Here is a 26973-nt window from a genome sequence, read left to right on the forward strand (position 1 = left end):
GTTTATTGTAAAATAAGACTATGTATATTGAAAAGTAATTAATATTTAATTGGAATTACAGGCCATTTTTCAATGTAATTGATTAAATCACAATTACTTGTAACTGAAAAAAAATCTCAATTACACATTACTTCCCATGGCATGAAAATCTGTAATTAATTACACTCAATTACAATGACTTTTTTTCAATTACCTCTACCCTAATTCGTAAGATATGACACAAAACGGCATATGTTTATAGGATTAAAAATGTGGTAAAAATTCGAAATCGTGATCCACAAACCACGAAACTCGTGGGAGTTTTTATTTAAAAAAGTATGATATTTATATCATTAGAATTGAAAACTTTTGCTTCCTCCGCGATTGTGAGTACTTGTTCCTACTAATGTGTGTCAGATTATAGAATTTTCTCAATGTATTTCAATTATATTAGAATTTCTTTTCTTTCCTTTTTTTTAAACATCAATATCTATTTAGAAAAACAAACGTCAGTTCTAATATTTCACTTTTAATATCAACCATTCGAAGCATTCATAAGCATTCATCATGCAAGGTGAAGATAACGAACAGTGATCAATCTCATAACTCCTATAAAAGCATAAAATTAGTTTGTTCCACACAAGTCACGCAGCGTCTGGGCTGCCTTAACGTAAATTATCCTTCCTAACCAATAGAAAACAACCACAAACATCGCTATCTGGAATCTTCTAATTTTTCTTTTTCACCTACAAAAATACATATATACATAAACATGTTGAAAGAGAGAACGACAAAGAAAAATTGCTTTGAAAGAATTATACTTGAGGGAAACATTTATCTTTTTATCACTCTCTTTATCTTGATATAGAGAATGTAGTTTAACACTTAAGAGGCCGTCTATGGAGAACCAGACACGGTCTATGTTATAGGCGGTGCATGACACGTCAGGCTCCGCTAATTTCTTCGTTCCCGAAGATTGCTCTATTACCATGTATTTCAGCAAACATAATGATTTTTCGTGTCATGCATGCCTTAGCTGTGATACAGATCAAAGTTTACTTATATAGTTGTACATAAACCAGTAACGTGACAAGACTTATATGGTTTATATAACAACTTCCATGGTATATAACAAGCAACATATTAATAAAGTTTCAAAATCAAATTTAATATTTTAAAACTGTATGGGAACATAATCATCAATTAATTCTAAAAATTGTCAATCCCAGAAATTTGACGAACCGATCTCTAGCCTGATTTTGTCATGGACAACCTCTTAAGAAAAAAAAAACCCTCAAATATTCGCAAGAGACGAAATGTTTCATGATCTAGCTGAGTTTTGTGAATTTCAAATAAAATTTTTGATAAAGTAACACGGGTATATAATTTGAACGTACGCTGACTTCGCCTGTGCCACCGCTGTTGTTGAATATATCTGACTGCTTTGTGATCTACGTAAGTCAAAACGTCTATTAAAAAGCCCGGATTTAGTAGTCTATGCTCTCTGAGGTATCGGAAGTCTTCTTCTATGGTTTTATTGTCTAGAACTCGTGAGTGAAGAATATTTCTCAATTCCTCGTTCCACGCCTGGAAATTTTCTCCATTGCTGGTAGTGTTGTTCAAATATGTCGTATTCAAGGTATTCAATATTTCTTTTTCTTTAAAAAACCTAGAAAAGACAACCAATTAGAATTACATTTCACTGACACACGTAAATAAGACAAATCCAGGGGAAATATGCTGGGTACTTACGATTTCATGGCTTTCTGTTACTTATCTAAAAGAGAGAGAAGCAGTCGTATATTTAAACAATCAAGTAATCACAACTCTGATTACGTCAGCCATTTCTTAACTGGTCCCCTATTATGAAAACTTCTTCCAGGACCAATTAACGTAATCCCGGGACAGGGTACATGTTGAAAATGGATTTAAAGCAAGTAAATGTTGATTTCCTTATGACAGTTTTGTGTATTACTGTTAAATGTTTGAAAACAACTTTTCTATTGCGTAAACCCAGGCACATCTGAGTCGAAAAGTCGGACGAAGCACAAACCGTCACCAACTCCGGCATTTACACGTTTTCCAGAATCAAAACATGAACGATTGCGAAGAGAAGTCGATGAAAACTATGACTCTCGACTTCTCGAAAGAGAATAACCCGCCATGAGCCCTGTATCTTGTTAAAAGTAAACACAATATGCTGTGATATTCCGTTGATACAGATATGGTGTACTCCCCAGATATTATACCGGTATTACTTCAGTTGTGATACTTAAACCACTACTAATATATGTCCCTTTATGAGTAAACAGTGTTTGGGAGTTTGTTAAAAATAAAAAAAAAAAAGATTCCAAGATTATGGAATATATCGTTATGAAGATGAACCCGTCGTTCTAAAGACTAAAACCTTTAAACATTGACATTTTTATCTTTGTGCATAACAACACCGTAACGTACTGTATATAATACAGGTCTATCACAGACATCTCTACTTAGTGTCCTCTACGTACAGTATATAATACAGGTCTATCACAGACACCTCTACGTACAGTATATAATACAGGTCTATCACAGACACCTCTACTTACAGTATATAATACAGGTCTATCACAGACACCTCTACGTACAGTATATAATACAGGTCTATCACAGTCTCACAGACACCTCTACGTACAGTATATAATACAGGTCTATCACAGACACCTCTACTTAGTGTTCTCTACGTACAGTATATAATACAGGTCTATCACAGACACCTCTACGTACAGTATATAATACAGGTCTATCACAGACACCTCTACTTACAGTATATAATACAGGTCTATCACAGACACCTCTACGTACAGTATATAATTCAGGTCTATCACAGACACCTCTACGTACAGTATATAATACAGGTCTATCACAGACACCTCTACGTACAGTATATAATACAGGTCTATCACAGACATCTCTACGTACAGTATATAATACAGGTCTATCACAGACACCTCTACGTACAGTATATAATACAGGTCTATCACAGACATCTCTACGTACAGTATATAATACAGGTCTATCACAGACACCTCTACGTACAGTATATAATACAGGTCTATCACAGACACCTCTACGTACAGTATATAATACAGGTCTATCACAGACACCTCTACGTACAGTATATAATACAGGTCTATCACAGACACCTCTACGTACAGTATATAATACAGGTCTATCACAGACACCTCTACGTACAGTATATAATACAGGTCTATCACAGACACCTCTACGTACAGTATATAATACAGGTCTATCACAGACATCTCTACGTACAGTATATAATACAGGTCTATCACAGACACCTCTACGTACAGTATATAATACAGGTCTATCACAGACACCTCTACGTACAGTATATAATACAGGTCTATCACAGACACCTCTACGTACAGTATATAATACAGGTCTATCACAGACATCTCTACGTACAGTATATAATACAGGTCTATCACAGACACCTCTACGTACAGTATATAATACAGGTCTATCACAGACATCTCTACGTACAGTATATAATACAGGTCTATCACAGACACCTCTACTTACAGTATATAATACTGGTCTATCACAGTCTCACAGACACCTCTACGTACAGTATATAATACAGGTCTATCACAGTCTCCTCTACGTACAGTATATAATACAGGTCTATCACAGACACCTCTACTTAGTGTTCTCTACGTACAGTATATAATACAGGTCTATCACAGACACCTCTACGTACAGTATATAATACAGGTCTATCACAGACATCTCTACGTACAGTATATAATACAGGTCTATCACAGACACCTCTACTTAGTGTTCTCTACGTACAGTATATAATACAGGTCTATCACAGACACCTCTACGTACAGTATATAATACAGGTCTATCACAGACACCTCTACGTACAGTATATAATACAGGTCTATCACAGACACCTCTACTTAGTGTTCTCTACGTACAGTATATAATACAGGTCTATCACAGTCTCACAGACACCTCTACGTACAGTATATAATACAGGTCTATCACAGACATCTCTACGTACAGTATATAATACAGGTCTATCACAGACACCTCTACTTACAGTATATAATACAGGTCTATCACAGACACCTCTACGTACAGTATATAATACAGGTCTATCACAGTCTCCTCTACGTACAGTATATAATACAGGTCTATCACAGACACCTCTACTTACAGTATATAATACAGGTCTATCACAGACATCTCTACGTACAGTATATAATACAGGTCTATCACAGACACCTCTACGTACAGTATATAATACAGGTCTATCACAGACACCTCTACTTGCAGTATATAATACAGGTCTATCACAATCTCCTCTACGTACAGTATATAATACAGGTCTATCACAGACACCTCTACGTACAGTATATAATACAGGTCTATCACAGACACCTCTACTTAGTGTCCTCTACGTACAGTATATAATACAGGTCTATCACAGACACCTCTACGTACAGTATATAATACAGGTCTATCACAGACACCTCTACGTATAGTATATAATACAGGTCTATCACAGACATCTCTACGTACAGTATATAATACAGGTCTATCACAGACACCTCTACGTACAGTATATAATACAGGTCTATCACAGACACCTCTACGTACAGTATATAATACAGGTCTATCACAGACACCTCTACGTACAGTATATAATACAGGTCTATCACAGACACCTCTACGTACAGTATATAATACAGGTCTATCACAGTCTCACAGACACCTCTACGTACAGTATATAATACAGGTCTATCACAGTCTCACAGACACCTCTACGTACAGTATATAATACAGGTCTATCACAGACACCTCTACGTACAGTATATAATACAGGTCTATCACAGACACCTCGACTTAGTGTTCTCTACGTACAGTATATAATACAGGTCTATCACAGTCTCACAGACACCTCTACATACAGTATATAATACAGGTCTATCACAGTCTCACAGACACCTCTACGTACAGTATATAATACAGGTCTATCACAGTGTACTTAGTGTCCTCTACTTACAGTATATAATACAGGTCTATCACAGACATCTCTACGTACAGTATATAATACAGGTCTATCACAGACACCTCTACGTACAGTATATAATACAGGTCTATCACAGACACCTCTACGTACAGTATATAATACAGGTCTATCACAGACACCTCTATGTACAGTATATAATACAGGTCTATCACAGACACCTCTACTTAGTGTTCTCTACGTACAGTATATAATACAGGTCTATCACAGACACCTCTACGTACAGTATATAATACAGGTCTATCACAGACACCTCTACGTACAGTATATAATACAGGTCTATCACAGTCTCACATACACCTCTACGTACAGTATATAATACAGGTCTATCACAGACATCTCTACGTACAGTATATAATACAGGTCTATCAGAGTCTCCTCTACGTACAGTATATAATACAGGTCTATCACAGACACCTCTACTTAGTGTTCTCTACGTACAGTATATAATACAGGTCTATCACAGTCATCTCTACTTAGTGTTCTCTACTTACAGTATATAATACAGGTCTATCACAGACACCTCTACTTACAGTATATAATACATGTCTATCACAGACATCTCTACGTACAGTATATAATACAGGTCTATCACAGACACCTCTACGTACAGTATATAATACAGGTCTATCACAGACACCTCTACGTACAGTATATAATACAGGTCTATCACAGACACCTCTACTTAGTGTTCTCTAAGTACAGTATATAATACAGGTCTATCACAGTCATCTCTACTTAGTGTTCTCTACGTACAGTATATAATACAGGTCTATCACAGTCTCACAGACACCTCTACTTAGTGTTCTCTACGTACAGTATATAATACAGGTCTATCACAGACATCTCTACGTACAGTATATAATACAGGTCTATCACAGACACCTCTACTTACAGTATATAATACAGGTCTATCACAGACACCGCTACGTACAGTATATAATACAGGTCTATCACAGACACCTCTACGTACAGTATATAATACAGGTCTATCACAGACATCTCTACGTACAGTATATAATACAGGTCTATCACAGACACCTCTACGTACACTATATAATACAGGTCTATCACAGTCTCACAGACACCTCTACGTACAGTATATAATACAGGTCTATCACAGACACCTCTACTTAGTGTTCTCTACGTACAGTATATAATACAGGTCTATCACAGACACCTCTACGTACAGTATATAATACAGGTCTATCACAGACACCTCTACTTACAGTATATAATACAGGTCTATCACAGACACCTCTACGTACAGTATATAATTCAGGTCTATCACAGACACCTCTACGTACAGTATATAATACAGGTCTATCACAGACACCTCTACGTACAGTATATAATACAGGTCTATCACAGACATCTCTACGTACAGTATATAATACAGGTCTATCACAGACACCTCTACGTACAGTATATAATACAGGTCTATCACAGACACCTCTACGTACAGTATATAATACAGGTCTATCACAGACACCTCTACGTACAGTATATAATACAGGTCTATCACAGTCTCACAGACACCTCTACGTACAGTATATAATACAGGTCTATCACAGACACCTCTACGTACAGTATATAATACAGGTCTATCACAGACACCTCTACGTACAGTATATAATACAGGTCTATCACAGACATCTCTACGTACAGTATATAATACAGGTCTATCACAGACACCTCTACGTACAGTATATAATACAGGTCTATCACAGACATCTCTACGTACAGTATATAATACAGGTCTATCACAGACACCTCTACGTACAGTATATAATACAGGTCTATCACAGACACCTCTACGTACAGTATATAATACAGGTCTATCACAGACATCTCTACGTACAGTATATAATACAGGTCTATCACAGACACCTCTACGTACAGTATATAATACAGGTCTATCACAGACATCTCTACGTACAGTATATAATACAGGTCTATCACAGACACCTCTACTTACAGTATATAATACTGGTCTATCACAGTCTCACAGACACCTCTACGTACAGTATATAATACAGGTCTATCACAGTCTCCTCTACGTACAGTATATAATACAGGTCTATCACAGACACCTCTACTTAGTGTTCTCTACGTACAGTATATAATACAGGTCTATCACAGACACCTCTACGTACAGTATATAATACAGGTCTATCACAGACATCTCTACGTACAGTATATAATACAGGTCTATCACAGACACCTCTACGTACAGTATATAATACAGGTCTATCACAGACACCTCTACTTACAGTATATAATACAGGTCTATCACAGACACCTCTACGTACAGTATATAATACAGGTCTATCACAGACACCTCTACGTACAGTATATAATACAGGTCTATCACAGTCTCCTCTACGTACAGTATATAATACAGGTCTATCACAGACACCTCTACTTAGTGTCCTCTACGTACAGTATATAATACAGGTCTATCACAGACACCTCTACTTAGTGTTCTCTACGTACAGTATATAATACAGGTCTATCACAGTCTCACAGACACCTCTACGTACAGTATATAATACAGGTCTATCACAGACATCTCTACGTACAGTATATAATACAGGTCTATCACAGACACCTCTACTTACAGTATATAATACAGGTCTATCACAGACACCTCTACGTACAGTATATAATACAGGTCTATCACAGTCTCCTCTACGTACAGTTTATAATACAGGTCTATCACAGACACCTCTACTTACAGTATATAATACAGGTCTATCACAGACATCTCTACGTACAGTATATAATACAGGTCTATCACAGACACCTCTACGTACAGTATATAATACAGGTCTATCACAGACACCTCTACTTAGTGTTCTCTAAGTACAGTATATAATACAGGTCTATCACAGTCATCTCTACTTAGTGTTCTCTACGTACAGTATATAATACAGGTCTATCACAGTCTCACAGACACCTCTACTTAGTGTTCTCTACGTACAGTATATAATACAGGTCTATCACAGACATCTCTACGTACAGTATATAATACAGGTCTATCACAGACACCTCTACTTACAGTATATAATACAGGTCTATCACAGACACCTCTACGTACAGTATATAATACAGGTCTATCACAGACACCTCTACGTACAGTTTATAATACAGGTCTATCACAGACATCTCTACGTACAGTATATAATACAGGTCTATCACAGACACCTCTACGTACACTATATAATACAGGTCTATCACAGTCTCACAGACACCTCTACGTACAGTATATAATACAGGTCTATCACAGACACCTCTACTTAGTGTTCTCTACGTACAGTATATAATACAGGTCTATCACAGACACCTCTACGTACAGTATATAATACAGGTCTATCACAGACACCTCTACTTACAGTATATAATACAGGTCTATCACAGACACCTCTACGTACAGTATATAATTCAGGTCTATCACAGACACCTCTACGTACAGTATATAATACAGGTCTATCACAGACACCTCTACGTACAGTATATAATACAGGTCTATCACAGACATCTCTACGTACAGTATATAATACAGGTCTATCACAGACACCTCTACGTACGGTATATAATACAGGTCTATCACAGACACCTCTACGTACAGTATATAATACAGGTCTATCACAGACACCTCTACGTACAGTATATAATACAGGTCTATCACAGTCTCACAGACACCTCTACGTACAGTATATAATACAGGTCTATCACAGACACCTCTACGTACAGTATATAATACAGGTCTATCACAGACACCTCTACGTACAGTATATAATACAGGTCTATCACAGACATCTCTACGTACAGTATATAATACAGGTCTATCACAGACACCTCTACGTACAGTATATAATACAGGTCTATCACAGACATCTCTACGTACAGTATATAATACAGGTCTATCACAGACACCTCTACGTACAGTATATAATACAGGTCTATCACAGACACCTCTACGTACAGTATATAATACAGGTCTATCACAGACATCTCTACGTACAGTATATAATACAGGTCTATCACAGACACCTCTACGTACAGTATATAATACAGGTCTATCACAGACATCTCTACGTACAGTATATAATACAGGTCTATCACAGACACCTCTACTTACAGTATATAATACTGGTCTATCACAGTCTCACAGACACCTCTACGTACAGTATATAATACAGGTCTATCACAGTCTCCTCTACGTACAGTATATAATACAGGTCTATCACAGACACCTCTACTTAGTGTTCTCTACGTACAGTATATAATACAGGTCTATCACAGACACCTCTACGTACAGTATATAATACAGGTCTATCACAGACATCTCTACGTACAGTATATAATACAGGTCTATCACAGACACCTCTACGTACAGTATATAATACAGGTCTATCACAGACACCTCTACTTACAGTATATAATACAGGTCTATCACAGACACCTCTACGTACAGTATATAATACAGGTCTATCACAGACACCTCTACGTACAGTATATAATACAGGTCTATCACAGTCTCCTCTACGTACAGTATATAATACAGGTCTATCACAGACACCTCTACTTAGTGTCCTCTACGTACAGTATATAATACAGGTCTATCACAGACACCTCTACTTAGTGTTCTCTACGTACAGTATATAATACAGGTCTATCACAGTCTCACAGACACCTCTACGTACAGTATATAATACAGGTCTATCACAGACATCTCTACGTACAGTATATAATACAGGTCTATCACAGACACCTCTACTTACAGTATATAATACAGGTCTATCACAGACACCTCTACGTACAGTATATAATACAGGTCTATCACAGTCTCCTCTACGTACAGTTTATAATACAGGTCTATCACAGACACCTCTACTTACAGTATATAATACAGGTCTATCACAGACATCTCTACGTACAGTATATAATACAGGTCTATCACAGACACCTCTACGTACAGTATATAATACAGGTCTATCACAGACACCTCTACTTGCAGTATATAATACAGGTCTATCACAGTCTCCTCTACGTACAGTATATAATACAGGTCTATCACAGACACCTCTACGTACAGTATATAATACAGGTCTATCACAGACACCTCTACTTAGTGTCCTCTACGTACAGTATATAATACAGGTCTATCACAGACACCTCTACGTACAGTATATAATACAGGTCTATCACAGACACCTCTACGTACAGTATATAATACAGGTCTATCACAGACATCTCTACGTACAGTATATAATACAGGTCTATCACAGACACCTCTACGTACAGTATATAATACAGGTCTATCACAGACACCTCTACGTACAGTATATAATACAGGTCTATCACAGACACCTCTACGTACAGTATATAATACAGGTCTATCACAGACACCTCTACGTACAGTATATAATACAGGTCTATCACAGTCTCACAGACACCTCTACGTACAGTATATAATACAGGTCTATCACAGTCTCACAGACACCTCTACGTACAGTATATAATACAGGTCTATCACAGACACCTCTACGTACAGTATATAATACAGGTCTATCACAGACACCTCTACTTAGTGCTCTCTACGTACAGTATATAATACAGGTCTATCACAGTCTCACAGACACCTCTACGTACAGTATATAATACAGGTCTATCACAGTCTCACAGACACCTCTACGTACAGTATATAATACAGGTCTATCACAGTGTACTTAGTGTCCTCTACTTACAGTATATAATACAGGTCTATCACAGACATCTCTACGTACAGTATATAATACAGGTCTATCACAGACACCTCTACTTACAGTATATAATACAGGTCTATCACAGACACCTCTACGTACAGTATATAATACAGGTCTATCACAGACACCTCTATGTACAGTATATAATACAGGTCTATCACAGACACCTCTACTTAGTGTTCTCTACGTATTGTATATAATACAGGTCTATCACAGACACCTCTACGTACAGTATATAATACAGGTCTATCACAGACACCTCTACGTACAGTATATAATACAGGTCTATCACAGTCTCACAGACACCTCTACGTACAGTATATAATACAGGTCTATCACAGACATCTCTACGTACAGTATATAATACACGTCTATCACAGACACCTCTACTTAGTGTTCTCTAAGTACAGTATATAATACAGGTCTATCTCAGTCATCTCTACTTAGTGTTCTCTACGTACAGTATATAATACAGGTCTATCACAGTCTCACAGACACCTCTAATTAGTGTTCTCTACGTACAGTATATAATACAGGTCTATCACAGACATCTCTACGTACAGTATATAATACAGGTCTATCACAGACACCTCTACTTACAGTATATAATACAGGTCTATCACAGACACCTCTACGTACAGTATATAATACAGGTCTATCACAGACACCTCTACGTACAGTATATAATACAGGTCTATCACAGACATCTCTACGTACAGTATATAATACAGGTCTATCACAGACACCTCTACGTACACTATATAATACAGGTCTATCACAGTCTCACAGACACCTCTACGTACAGTATATAATACAGGTCTATCACAGACACCTCTACTTAGTGTTCTCTACGTACAGTATATAATACAGGTCTATCACAGACACCTCTACGTACAGCATATAATACAGGTCTATCACAGACACCTCTACGTACAGTATATAATACAGGTCTATCACAGACACCTCTACGTACAGTATATAATTCAGGTCTATCACAGACACCTCTACGTACAGTATATAATACAGGTCTATCACAGACACCTCTACGTACAGTATATAATACAGGTCTATCACAGACATCTCTACGTACAGTATATAATACAGGTCTATCACAGACACCTCTACGTACAGTATATAATACAGGTCTATCACAGACACCTCTACGTACAGTATATAATACAGGTCTATCACAGACACCTCTACGTACAGTATATAATACAGGTCTATCACAGTCTCACAGACACCTCTACGTACAGTATATAATACAGGTCTATCACAGACACCTCTACGTACAGTATATAATACAGGTCTATCACAGACACCTCTACGTACAGTATATAATACAGGTCTATCACAGACATCTCTACGTACAGTATATAATACAGGTCTATCACAGACACCTCTACGTACAGTATATAATACAGGTCTATCACAGACATCTCTACGTACAGTATATAATACAGGTCTATCACAGACACCTCTACGTACAGTATATAATACAGGTCTATCACAGACACCTCTACGTACAGTATATAATACAGGTCTATCACAGACATCTCTACGTACAGTATATAATACAGGTCTATCACAGACACCTCTACGTACAGTATATAATACAGGTCTATCACAGACATCTCTACGTACAGTATATAATACAGGTCTATCACAGACACCTCTACTTACAGTATATAATACTGGTCTATCACAGTCTCACAGACACCTCTACGTACAGTATATAATACAGGTCTATCACAGTCTCCTCTACGTACAGTATATAATACAGGTCTATCACAGACACCTCTACTTAGTGTTCTCTACGTACAGTATATAATACAGGTCTATCACAGACACCTCTACGTACAGTATATAATACAGGTCTATCACAGACATCTCTACGTACAGTATATAATACAGGTCTATCACAGACACCTCTACGTACAGTATATAATACAGGTCTATCACAGACACCTCTACTTACAGTATATAATACAGGTCTATCACAGACACCTCTACGTACAGTATATAATACAGGTCTATCACAGTCTCACAGACACCTCTACGTACAGTATATAATACAGGTCTATCACAGTGTACTTAGTGTCCTCTACTTACAGTATATAATACAGGTCTATCACAGACATCTCTACGTACAGTATATAATACAGGTCTATCACAGACACCTCTACTTACAGTATATAATACAGGTCTATCACAGACACCTCTACGTACAGTATATAATACAGGTCTATCACAGACACCTCTATGTACAGTATATAATACAGGTCTATCACAGACACCTCTACTTAGTGTTCTCTACGTATAGTATATAATACAGGTCTATCACAGACACCTCTACGTACAGTATATAATACAGGTCTATCACAGACACCTCTACGTACAGTATATAATACAGGTCTATCACAGTCTCACAGACACCTCTACGTACAGTATATAATACAGGTCTATCACAGACATCTCTACGTACAGTATATAATACAGGTCTATCACAGACACCTCTACTTAGTGTTCTCTAAGTACAGTATATAATACAGGTCTATCTCAGTCATCTCTACTTAGTGTTCTCTACGTACAGTATATAATACAGGTCTATCACAGTCTCACAGACACCTCTAATTAGTGTTCTCTACGTACAGTATATAATACAGGTCTATCACAGACATCTCTACGTACAGTATATAATACAGGTCTATCACAGACACCTCTACTTACAGTATATAATACAGGTCTATCACAGACACCTCTACGTACAGTATATAATACAGGTCTATCACAGACACCTCTACGTACAGTATATAATACAGGTCTATCACAGACATCTCTACGTACAGTATATAATACAGGTCTATCACAGACACCTCTACGTACACTATATAATACAGGTCTATCACAGTCTCACAGACACCTCTACGTACAGTATATAATACAGGTCTATCACAGACACCTCTACTTAGTGTTCTCTACGTACAGTATATAATACAGGTCTATCACAGACACCTCTACGTACAGTATATAATACAGGTCTATCACAGACACCTCTACGTACAGTATATAATACAGGTCTATCACAGACACCTCTACGTACAGTATATAATTCAGGTCTATCACAGACACCTCTACGTACAGTATATAATACAGGTCTATCACAGACACCTCTACGTACAGTATATAATACAGGTCTATCACAGACATCTCTACGTACAGTATATAATACAGGTCTATCACAGACACCTCTACGTACAGTATATAATACAGGTCTATCACAGACACCTCTACGTACAGTATATAATACAGGTCTATCACAGACACCTCTACGTACAGTATATAATACAGGTCTATCACAGTCTCACAGACACCTCTACGTACAGTATATAATACAGGTCTATCACAGACACCTCTACGTACAGTATATAATACAGGTCTATCACAGACACCTCTACGTACAGTATATAATACAGGTCTATCACAGACATCTCTACGTACAGTATATAATACAGGTCTATCACAGACACCTCTACGTACAGTATATAATACAGGTCTATCACAGACATCTCTACGTACAGTATATAATACAGGTCTATCACAGACACCTCTACGTACAGTATATAATACAGGTCTATCACAGACACCTCTACGTACAGTATATAATACAGGTCTATCACAGACATCTCTACGTACAGTATATAATACAGGTCTATCACAGACACCTCTACGTACAGTATATAATACAGGTCTATCACAGACATCTCTACGTACAGTATATAATACAGGTCTATCACAGACACCTCTACTTACAGTATATAATACTGGTCTATCACAGTCTCACAGACACCTCTACGTACAGTATATAATACAGGTCTATCACAGTCTCCTCTACGTACAGTATATAATACAGGTCTATCACAGACACCTCTACTTAGTGTTCTCTACGTACAGTATATAATACAGGTCTATCACAGACACCTCTACGTACAGTATATAATACAGGTCTATCACAGACATCTCTACGTACAGTATATAATACAGGTCTATCACAGACACCTCTACGTACAGTATATAATACAGGTCTATCACAGACACCTCTACTTACAGTATATAATACAGGTCTATCACAGACACCTCTACGTACAGTATATAATACAGGTCTATCACAGACACCTCTACGTACAGTATATAATACAGGTCTATCACAGTCTCCTCTACGTACAGTATATAATACAGGTCTATCACAGACACCTCTACTTAGTGTCCTCTACGTACAGTATATAATACAGGTCTATCACAGACACCTCTACTTAGTGTTCTCTACGTACAGTATATAATACAGGTCTATCACAGTCTCACAGACACCTCTACGTACAGTATATAATACAGGTCTATCACAGACATCTCTACGTACAGTATATAATACAGGTCTATCACAGACACCTCTACTTACAGTATATAATACAGGTCTATCACAGACACCTCTACGTACAGTATATAATACAGGTCTATCACAGTCTCCTCTACGTACAGTTTATAATACAGGTCTATCACAGACACCTCTACTTACAGTATATAATACAGGTCTATCACAGACATCTCTACGTACAGTATATAATACAGGTCTATCACAGACACCTCTACGTACAGTATATAATACAGGTCTATCACAGACACCTCTACTTGCAGTATATAATACAGGTCTATCACAGTCTCCTCTACGTACAGTATATAATACAGGTCTATCACAGACACCTCTACGTACAGTATATAATACAGGTCTATCACAGACACCTCTACTTAGTGTCCTCTACGTACAGTATATAATACAGGTCTATCACAGACACCTCTACGTACAGTATATAATACAGGTCTATCACAGACACCTCTACGTACAGTATATAATACAGGTCTATCACAGACATCTCTACGTACAGTATATAATACAGGTCTATCACAGACACCTCTACGTACAGTATATAATACAGGTCTATCACAGACACCTCTACGTACAGTATATAATACAGGTCTATCACAGACACCTCTACGTACAGTATATAATACAGGTCTATCACAGACACCTCTACGTACAGTATATAATACAGGTCTATCACAGTCTCACAGACACCTCTACGTACAGTATATAATACAGGTCTATCACAGTCTCACAGACACCTCTACGTACAGTATATAATACAGGTCTATCACAGACACCTCTACGTACAGTATATAATACAGGTCTATCACAGACACCTCTACTTAGTGCTCTCTACGTACAGTATATAATACAGGTCTATCACAGTCTCACAGACACCTCTACGTACAGTATATAATACAGGTCTATCACAGTCTCACAGACACCTCTACGTACAGTATATAATACAGGTCTATCACAGTGTACTTAGTGTCCTCTACTTACAGTATATAATACAGGTCTATCACAGACATCTCTACGTACAGTATATAATACAGGTCTATCACAGACACCTCTACTTACAGTATATAATACAGGTCTATCACAGACACCTCTACGTACAGTATATAATACAGGTCTATCACAGACACCTCTATGTACAGTATATAATACAGGTCTATCACAGACACCTCTACTTAGTGTTCTCTACGTATAGTATATAATACAGGTCTATCACAGACACCTCTACGTACAGTATATAATACAGGTCTATCACAGACACCTCTACGTACAGTATATAATACAGGTCTATCACAGTCTCACAGACACCTCTACGTACAGTATATAATACAGGTCTATCACAGACATCTCTACGTACAGTATATAATACAGGTCTATCACAGTCTCCTCTACGTACAGTATATAATACAGGTCTATCACAGACACCTCTACTTAGTGTTCTCTACGTACAGTATATAATACAGGTCTATCACAGTCATCTCTACTTAGTGTTCTCTACTTACAGTATATAATACAGGTCTATCACAGACACCTCTACTTACAGTATATAATACATGTCTATCACAGACATCTCTACGTACAGTATATAATACAGGTCTATCACAGACACCTCTACGTACAGTATATAATACAGGTCTATCACAGACACCTCTACGTACAGTATATAATACAGGTCTATCACAGACACCTCTACTTAGTGTTCTCTACGTACAGTATATAATACAGGTCTATCACAGTCATCTCTACTTAGTGTTCTCTACGTACAGTATATAATACAGGTCTATCACAGTCTCACAGACACCTCTACTTAGTGTTCTCTACGTACAGTATATAATACAGGTCTATCACAGACATCTCTACGTACAGTATATAATACAGGTCTATCACAGACACCTCTACTTACAGTATATAATACAGGTCTATCACAGACACCTCTACGTACAGTATATAATACAGGTCTATCACAGACACCTCTACGTACAGTATATAATACAGGTCTATCACAGACATCTCTACGTACAGTATATAATACAGGTCTATCACAGACATCTCTACTTACAGTATATAATACAGGTCTATCACAGTCTCACAGACACCTCTACGTACAGTATATAATACAGGTCTATCAGAGTCTCCTCTACGTACAGTATATAATACAGGTCTATCACAGACACCTCTACGTACAGTATATAATACAGGTCTATCACAGACACCTCTACGTACAGTATATAATACAGGTCTATCACAGTCTCACAGACACCTCTACGTACAGTATATAATACAGGTCTATCATAGACACCTCTACGTACAGTATATAATACAGGTCTATCACAGACACCTCTACGTACAGTATATAATACAGGTCTATCACAGACATCTCTACGTACAGTATATAATACAGGTCTATCACAGACACCTCTACTTAGTGTCCTCTACGTTCAGTATATAATACAGGTCTATCACAGACACCTCTACGTACAGTATATAATACAGGTCTATCACAGTCTCACAGACACCTCTACGTACAGTATATAATACAGGTCTATCACAGACACCTCTACGTACAGTATATAATACAGGTCTATCACAGTCTCACAGACACCTCTACGTACAGTATATAATACAGGTCTATCACAGACACCTCTACGTACAGTATATAATACAGGTCTATCACAGTCTCACAGACACCTCTACTTACAGTATATAATACAGGTCTATCACAGACATCTCTACGTACAGTATATAATACAGGTCTATCACAGACACCTCTACTTACAGTATATAATACAGGTCTATCACAGACATCTCTACGTACAGTATAATACAGGTCTATCACAGACACCTCTACGTACAGTATATAATACAGGTCTATCACAGACACCTCTACTTAGTGTTCTTTACGTACAGTATATAATACAGGTCTATCACAGACATCTCTACGTACAGTATATAATACAGGTCTATCACAGACACCTCTACGTACAGTATATAATACAGGTCTATCACAGACATCTCTACGTACAGTATATAATACAGGTCTATCACAGACACCTCTACGTACAGTATATAATACAGGTCTATCACAGTCTCACAGACACCTCTACTTACAGTATATAATACAGGTCTATCACAGACATCTCTACGTACAGTATATAATACAGGTCTATCACAGACACCTCTACGTACAGTATATAATACAGGTCTATCACAGACACCTCTACTTACAGTATATAATACAGGTCTATCACAGACACCTCTACGTACAGTATATAATACAGGTCTATCACAGACATCTCTACGTACAGTATATAATACAGGTCTATCACAGACACCTCTACGTACAGTATATAATACAGGTCTATCACAGACACCTCTACTTAGTGTTCTCTACGTTCAGTATATAATACAGGTCTATCACAGACACCTCTACGTACAGTATATAATACAGGTCTATCACAGACACCTCTACGTACAGTATATAATACAGGTCTATCACAGTCTCACAGACACCTCTACGTACAGTATATAATACAGGTCTATCACAGTCTCACAGACACCTCTACGTACAGTATATAATACAGGTCTATCACAGACATCTCTACTTTGTGTCCTCTACGTACAGTATATAATACAGGTCTATCAAAGACACCTCTACGTACAGTATATAATACAGGTCTATCACAGACACCTCTACGTACAGTATATAATACAGGTCTATCACAGACACCTCTACTTAGTGTCCTCTACGTACAGTATATAATACAGGTCTATCACAGTCTCACAGACACCTCTACGTACAGTATATAATACAGGTCTATCACATACATCTCTACGTACAGTATATAATACAGGTCTATCACAGACATCTCTACTTACAGTATATAATACAGGTCTATCACAGTCTCACAGACACCTCTACGTACAGTATATAATACAGGTCTATCACAGTCTCCTCTACGTACAGTATATAATACAGGTCTATCACAGACACCTCTACGTACAGTATATAATACAGGTCTATCACAGACACCTCTACGTACAGTATATAATACAGGTCTATCACAGTCTCACAGACACCTCTACGTACAGTATATAATACAGGTCTATCATAGACACCTCTACGTACAGTATATAATACAGGTCTATCACAGACACCTCTACGTACAGTATATAATACAGGTCTATCACAGACATCTCTACGTACAGTATATAATACAGGTCTATCACAGACACCTCTACTTAGTGTCCTCTACGTTCAGTATATAATACAGGTCTATCACAGACACCTCTACGTACAGTATATAATACAGGTCTATCACAGTCTCACAGACACCTCTACGTACAGTATATAATACAGGTCTATCACAGACACCTCTACGTACAGTATATAATACAGGTCTATCACAGTCTCACAGACACCTCTACGTACAGTATATAATACAGGTCTATCACAGACACCTCTACGTACAGTATATAATACAGGTCTATCACAGTCTCACAGACACCTCTACTTACAGTATATAATACAGGTCTATCACAGACATCTCTACGTACAGTATATAATACAGGTCTATCACAGACACCTCTACTTACAGTATATAATACAGGTCTATCACAGACATCTCTACGTACAGTATAATACAGGTCTATCACAGACACCTCTACGTACAGTATATAATACAGGTCTATCACAGACACCTCTACTTAGTGTTCTTTACGTACAGTATATAATACAGGTCTATCACAGACATCTCTACGTACAGTATATAATACAGGTCTATCACAAACACCTCTACGTACAGTATATAATACAGGTCTATCACAGACATCTCTACGTACAGTATATAATACAGGTCTATCACAGACACCTCTACGTACAGTATATAATACAGGTCTATCACAGTCTCACAGACACCTCTACTTACAGTATATAATACAGGTCTATCACAGACATCTCTACGTACAGTATATAATACAGGTCTATCACAGACACCTCTACGTACAGTATATAATACAGGTCTATCACAGACACCTCTACTTACAGTATATAATACAGGTCTATCACAGACACCTCTACGTACAGTATATAATACAGGTCTATCACAGACATCTCTACGTACAGTATATAATACAGGTCTATCACAGACACCTCTACGTACAGTATATAATACAGGTCTATCACAGACACCTCTACTTAGTGTTCTCTACGTTCAGTATATAATACAGGTCTATCACAGACACCTCTACGTACAGTATATAATACAGGTCTATCACAGACACCTCTACGTACAGTATATAATACAGGTCTATCACAGTCTCACAGACACCTCTACGTACAGTATATAATACAGGTCTATCACAGTCTCACAGACACCTCTACGTACAGTATATAATACAGGTCTATCACAGACATCTCTACTTTGTGTCCTCTACGTACAGTATATAATACAGGTCTATCAAAGACACCTCTACGTACAGTATATAATACAGGTCTATCACAGACACCTCTACGTACAGTATATAATACAGGTCTATCACAGACACCTCTACTTAGTGTCCTCTACGTACAGTATATAATACAGGTCTATCACAGTCTCACAGACACCTCTACGTACAGTATATAATACAGGTCTATCACAGACATCTCTACGTACAGTATATAATACAGGTCTATCACAGTCTCCTCTACGTACAGTATATAATACAGGTCTATCACAGACACCTCTACGTACAGTATATAATACAGGTCTATCACAGTCTCACAGACACCTCTACGTACAGTATATAATACAGGTCTATCACAGACACCTCTACGTACAGTATATAATACAGGTCTATCACAGACATCTCTACGTACAGTATATAATACAGGTCTATCACAGGCACCTCTACTTACAGTATATAATACAGGTCTATCACAGACATCTCTACGTACAGTATATAATACAGGTCTATCACAGACACCTCTACTTACAGTATATAATACAGGTCTATCACAGACACCTCTACGTACAGTATATAATACAGGTCTATCACAGACACCTCTACGTACAGTTTATAATACAGGTCTATCACAGTCTCCTCTACGTACAGTATATAATACAGGTCTATCACAGACACCTCTACTTTTTGTCCTCTACGTACAGTATATAATACAGGTCTATCACAGACACCTCTACTTAGTGTTCTCTACGTTCAGTATATAATACAGGTCTATCACAGACACCTCTACGTACAGTATATAATACAGGTCTATCACAGACACCTCTACGTACAGTATATAATACAGGTCTATCACAGTCTCACAGACACCTCTACGTACAGTATATAATACAGGTCTATCACAGTCTCACAGACACCTCTACGTACAGTATATAATACAGGTCTATCACAGACATCTCTACTTTGTGTCCTCTACGTACAGTATATAATACAGGTCTATCAAAGACACCTCTACGTACAGTATATAATACAGGTCTATCACAGACACCTCTACGTACAGTATATAATACAGGTCTATCACAGACACCTCTACTTAGTGTCCTCTACGTACAGTATATAATACAGGTCTATCACAGTCTCACAGACACCTCTACGTACAGTATATAATACAGGTCTATCACAGACATCTCTACGTACAGTATATAATACAGGTCTATCACAGTCTCCTCTACGTACAGTATATAATACAGGTCTATCACAGACACCTCTACGTACAGTATATAATACAGGTCTATCACAGTCTCACAGACACCTCTACGTACAGTATATAATACAGGTCTATCACAGACACCTCTACGTACAGTATATAATACAGGTCTATCACAGACATCTCTACGTACAGTATATAATACAGGTCTATCACAGGCACCTCTACTTACAGTATATAATACAGGTCTATCACAGACATCTCTACGTACAGTATATAATACAGGTCTATCACAGACACCTCTACTTACAGTATATAATACAGGTCTATCACAGACACCTCTACGTACAGTATATAATACAGGTCTATCACAGACACCTCTACGTACAGTTTATAATACAGGTCTATCACAGTCTCCTCTACGTACAGTATATAATACAGGTCTTCCACAGACACCTCTACTTTGTGTCCTCTACGTACAGTATATAATACAGGTCTATCACAGACACCTCTACTTAGTGTTCTCTACGTACAGTATATAATACAGGTCTATCACAGTCTCCTCTACGTACAGTATATAATACAGGTCTATCACAGTCTCACAGACACCTCTACGTACAGTATATAATACAGGTCTATCACAGACACCTCTACGTACAGTATATAATACAGGTCTATCACAGACACCTCTACGTACAGTATATAATACAGGTCTATCACAGTCTCCTCTACGTACAGTATATAATACAGGTCTATCACAGACACCTCTACGTACAGTATATAATACAGGTCTATCACAGTCTCACAGACACCTCTACGTACAGTATATAATACAGGTCTATCACAGACATCTCTACTTACAGTATATAATACAGGTCTATCACAGACACCTCTACGTACAGTATATAATACAGGTCTATCACAGACACCTCTACGTACAGTATATAATACAGGTCTATCACAGACACCTCTACGTACAGTATATAATACAGGTCTATCACAGACACCTCTACGTACAGTATATAATACAGGTCTATCACAGACACCTCTACGTACAGTATATAATACAGGTTTATCACAGTCTCACAGACATCTCTACGTACAGTATATAATACAGGTCTATCACAGACACCTCTACATACAGTATATAATACAGGTCTATCACAGACACCTCTACGTACAGTATATAATACAGGTCTATCACAGACACCTCTACGTACAGTATATAATACAGGTCTATCACAGACACCTCTATGTACAGTATATAATACAGGTCTATCACAGACACCTCTACGTACAGTATATAATACAGGTCTATCACAGACACCTCTACGTACAGTATATAATACAGGTCTATCACAGTCTCCTCTACGTACAGTATATAATACAGGTCTATCACAGACACCTCTACTTAATGTCCTCTACGTACAGTATATAATACAGGTCTATCACAGTCTCACAGACACCTCTACGTACAGTATATAATACAGGTCTATCACAGACACCTCTACGTACAGTATATAATACAGGTCTATCACAGACACCTCTACGTACAGTATATAATACAGGTCTATCACAGACACCTCTACGTACAGTATATAATACAGGTCTATCACAGACACCTCTACGTACAGTATATAATACAGGTCTATCACAGACACCTCTACGTACAGTATATAATACAGGTCTATCGCAGACACCTCTACGTACAGTATATAATACAGGTCTATCACAGACATCTCTACGTACAGTATATAATACAGGTCTATCACAGACATCTCTACTTACAGTATATAATACAGGTCTATCACAGACACCTCTACGTACAGTATATAATACAGGTCTATCACAGACACCTATACGTACAGTATATAATACAGGTCTATCACAGACATCTCTACGTACAGTATATAATACAGGTCTATCATAGTCTCACAGACATCTCTACGTACAGTATATAATACAGGTCTATCACAGACATCTCTACGTACAGTATATAATGCAGGTCTATCACAGACATCTCTACGTACAGTATATAATACAGGTCTATCACAGACACCTCTACTTAGTGTCCTCTACGTACAGTATATAATACAGGTCTATGACAGTCACCTCTACGTACAGTATATAATACTGGTCTATCACAGTCTCACAGACACCTCTACGTACAGTATATAATACAGGTCTATCACAGACACCTCTACTTACAGTATATAATACAGGTCTATCACAGACATCTCTACGTACAGTATATAATACAGGTCTATCACAGACACCTCTACTTACAGTATATAATACAGGTCTATCACAGACATCTCTACGTACAGTATATAATACAGGTCTATCACAGACACCTCTACTTAGTGTTCTCTACGTACAGTATATAATACAGGTCTATCACAGACACCTCTACATACAGTATATAATACAGGTCTATCACAGACATCTCTACGTACAGTATATAATACAGGTCTATCACAGACATCTCTACGTACAGTATATAATACAGGTCTATCACAGACATCTCTACATACAGTATATAATACAGGTCTATCACAGACACCTCTACGTACAGTATATAATACATGTCTATCACAGACACCTCTACGTACAGTATATAATACAGGTCTATCACAGACACCTCTACGTACAGTATATAATACATGTCTATCACAGACATCTCTACGTACAGTATATAATACAGGTCTATCACAGACATCTCTACGTACAGTATATAATACAGGTCTATCACAGACACCTCTACGTACAGTATATAATACAGGTCTATCACAGACACCTCTACGTACAGTATATAATACAGGTCTATCACAGACATCTCTACGTACAGTATATAATACAGGTCTATCACAGACACCTCTACGTACAGTATATAATACAGGTCTATCACAGACATCTCTACGTACAGTATATAATACAGGTCTATCACAGACATCTCTACGTACAGTATATAATACAGGTCTATCACAGACATCTCTACGTACAGTATATAATACAGGTCTATCACAGACACCTCTACGTACAGTATATAATACAGGTCTATCACAGACACCTCTACTTAGTGTCCTCTAGTATGTTGATGATCGGACAGACAGTTCATAAGCATGCTGTATAAGATTTTCCACGTTATTTCTACTTTTCCTAGTTATTTCCCCTTGATAGATGGATAAGCCGTTTATTAGAAGAAAAGTTAAATGACGTTTACCAAGGGATACAATTCGGCAAGTTTGACTGAAATTGCTCCAGTGTTTTTGGAGAGGAAGTAAGATGAGAAAAGTCTGTGACGGATAGATATAGATACGTCCATTAGAAATAAACTGTAAAACTTAGAGGCTTAGCATCATATATATATATATATATATATATATATATATATATATAGAGAGAGAGAGAGAGAGAGAGAGAGAGAGAGAGAGAGAGAGAGAGAGAGAGAGAGAGAGAGAAAACATTCTTTAGAATTTTGATGTATAAAGTGAAATATGGAAATGATATAGTTAAAAATTATCAATAATACATCAAAGTACAATATAATGTTTATATCCCATGACGTTTAGCCTTCTTTTACCTTTGTCGTCCTGGAATCCGTGTTGGAATATCTTTCCTCACAAAAGTAGCTTTGATAGTCCAATCAATTTCATAAAGGTAGGAAAATGTTTTGTATCTATCAGTACTTATCTAAAAATCGATATACATGAGATGGATTTTCATTGATAACGCGTTTTAATCAGCAATCGTCATTTGTACGTTTAACCTCGCGATAATACAGTTTTAAAATTCTTGTAGAGTGTAACTTTGAAATTCTAAGGACAGGATTTACAAGGCGCATTGTGGTTTTACAATTAAACTGAAGTATTAAATAAGAATAAATAAACCCCTTCCCATTTGACTAAGCAGCTCATTACGGATTGGAATGACTTTTTGTTTTGATCGACTTTGGAGGATTGGAAGTGACGCATTACATCCGCCGATTCAGCGCTGATCGTGCAAAACGTACACGTAACAAGTAAAGGAGATCATTTAACAATATTAGACTCTTTATGCATGTTGACCACACAACATAATATTTGTTCAGTAAATGGAATGAAGAGAATATTTTAGACGTAGAGTTCACATCTCCTGTCCGTCGCGGTAGCCCTAGGTAAAACAGCCATTTGTTCTCGATCCATCTCCTTGATTGATTGATTATTATCGAGAAGTTTTCACTCATATGGAGACGTCACCAATGCCGGTGAAGGGCTGCAAGATTTAGGCCTATGCTCAGCACTTACGGTCTTTGAGTTTAACGTGCATGCCAACATTATTCCCAATTCTTATATACCTGCATTTTATGTGAATCAATGTTTTCAAAGTATTCCATTCTCAGTAACTTTGAGAATGGATAAATAATTTGTTCACACGTTTACTACATGGTCTTGACTTATTTACCAAATGCATGCACGCATGCGCAAACATATTTTAAAATCTCGCTCCAATTTCTCTACTAAATTGTCCATATCTAAAATATATATATATATATATATATATATATATATATACCATTAACTTTCGATATTTTATTGTCCTTTCGAGCATATTCATGACATTGTACAATATCAATTTATGTATTTTCATAACGATGTGAATGGTTCAAGCCAATCAGCCAGAAGACTAATATTTCTCATTATGAATTTATTGACGTACAAATATGCACTTCAGTTGTAGAAGTCCGAAATGTTAATCCCTAGTATGAGTTGGACCGGCAAGAAAATATTGCACGGCACAGAACCCACTCCTAATGGACAGACTTTTAGATCCGCCCATATCAAAGTGCCTGCGCTCTCCCTAACTGTAGCACCGTCAACATATCATACTTTTACACTCATCGCATTCGTATTCGTGGAAATTAAAGCCAGGTGTCAAAAATGATAAAAACGAGTCAATTAAGGTATCCCCTCAGGTAGAAAAATAATAATGTCGGATATGTTTAGAATTATCACTAAACGTGAATAGAAATGCGGGGATTTAATTAAAATTTTCG

The 26973-nt window shown here is 37.2% G+C and overlaps 1 long non-coding RNA gene across 1 annotated transcript; it reads right to left on the reverse strand.

Annotated features, from left to right (window-relative positions):
* Positions 1 to 495: 495 nt before the first annotated feature.
* Positions 496 to 25637, reverse strand: LOC125675466 (uncharacterized). The gene is made up of 4 exons (XR_007370515.2): positions 25522 to 25637; positions 1732 to 1756; positions 1377 to 1648; positions 496 to 725 (listed from the first exon to the last, which is right to left on the reverse strand). It is a non-coding gene; the product is annotated as an uncharacterized LOC125675466 (long non-coding RNA).
* Between the last annotated feature and the right edge of the window lie 1336 nt (positions 25638 to 26973).

Source organism: Ostrea edulis, chromosome 3, assembly GCF_947568905.1.
Source record: "Ostrea edulis chromosome 3, xbOstEdul1.1, whole genome shotgun sequence".
NCBI classification, from domain to species: Eukaryota; Metazoa; Mollusca; class Bivalvia; order Ostreida; family Ostreidae; genus Ostrea; species Ostrea edulis.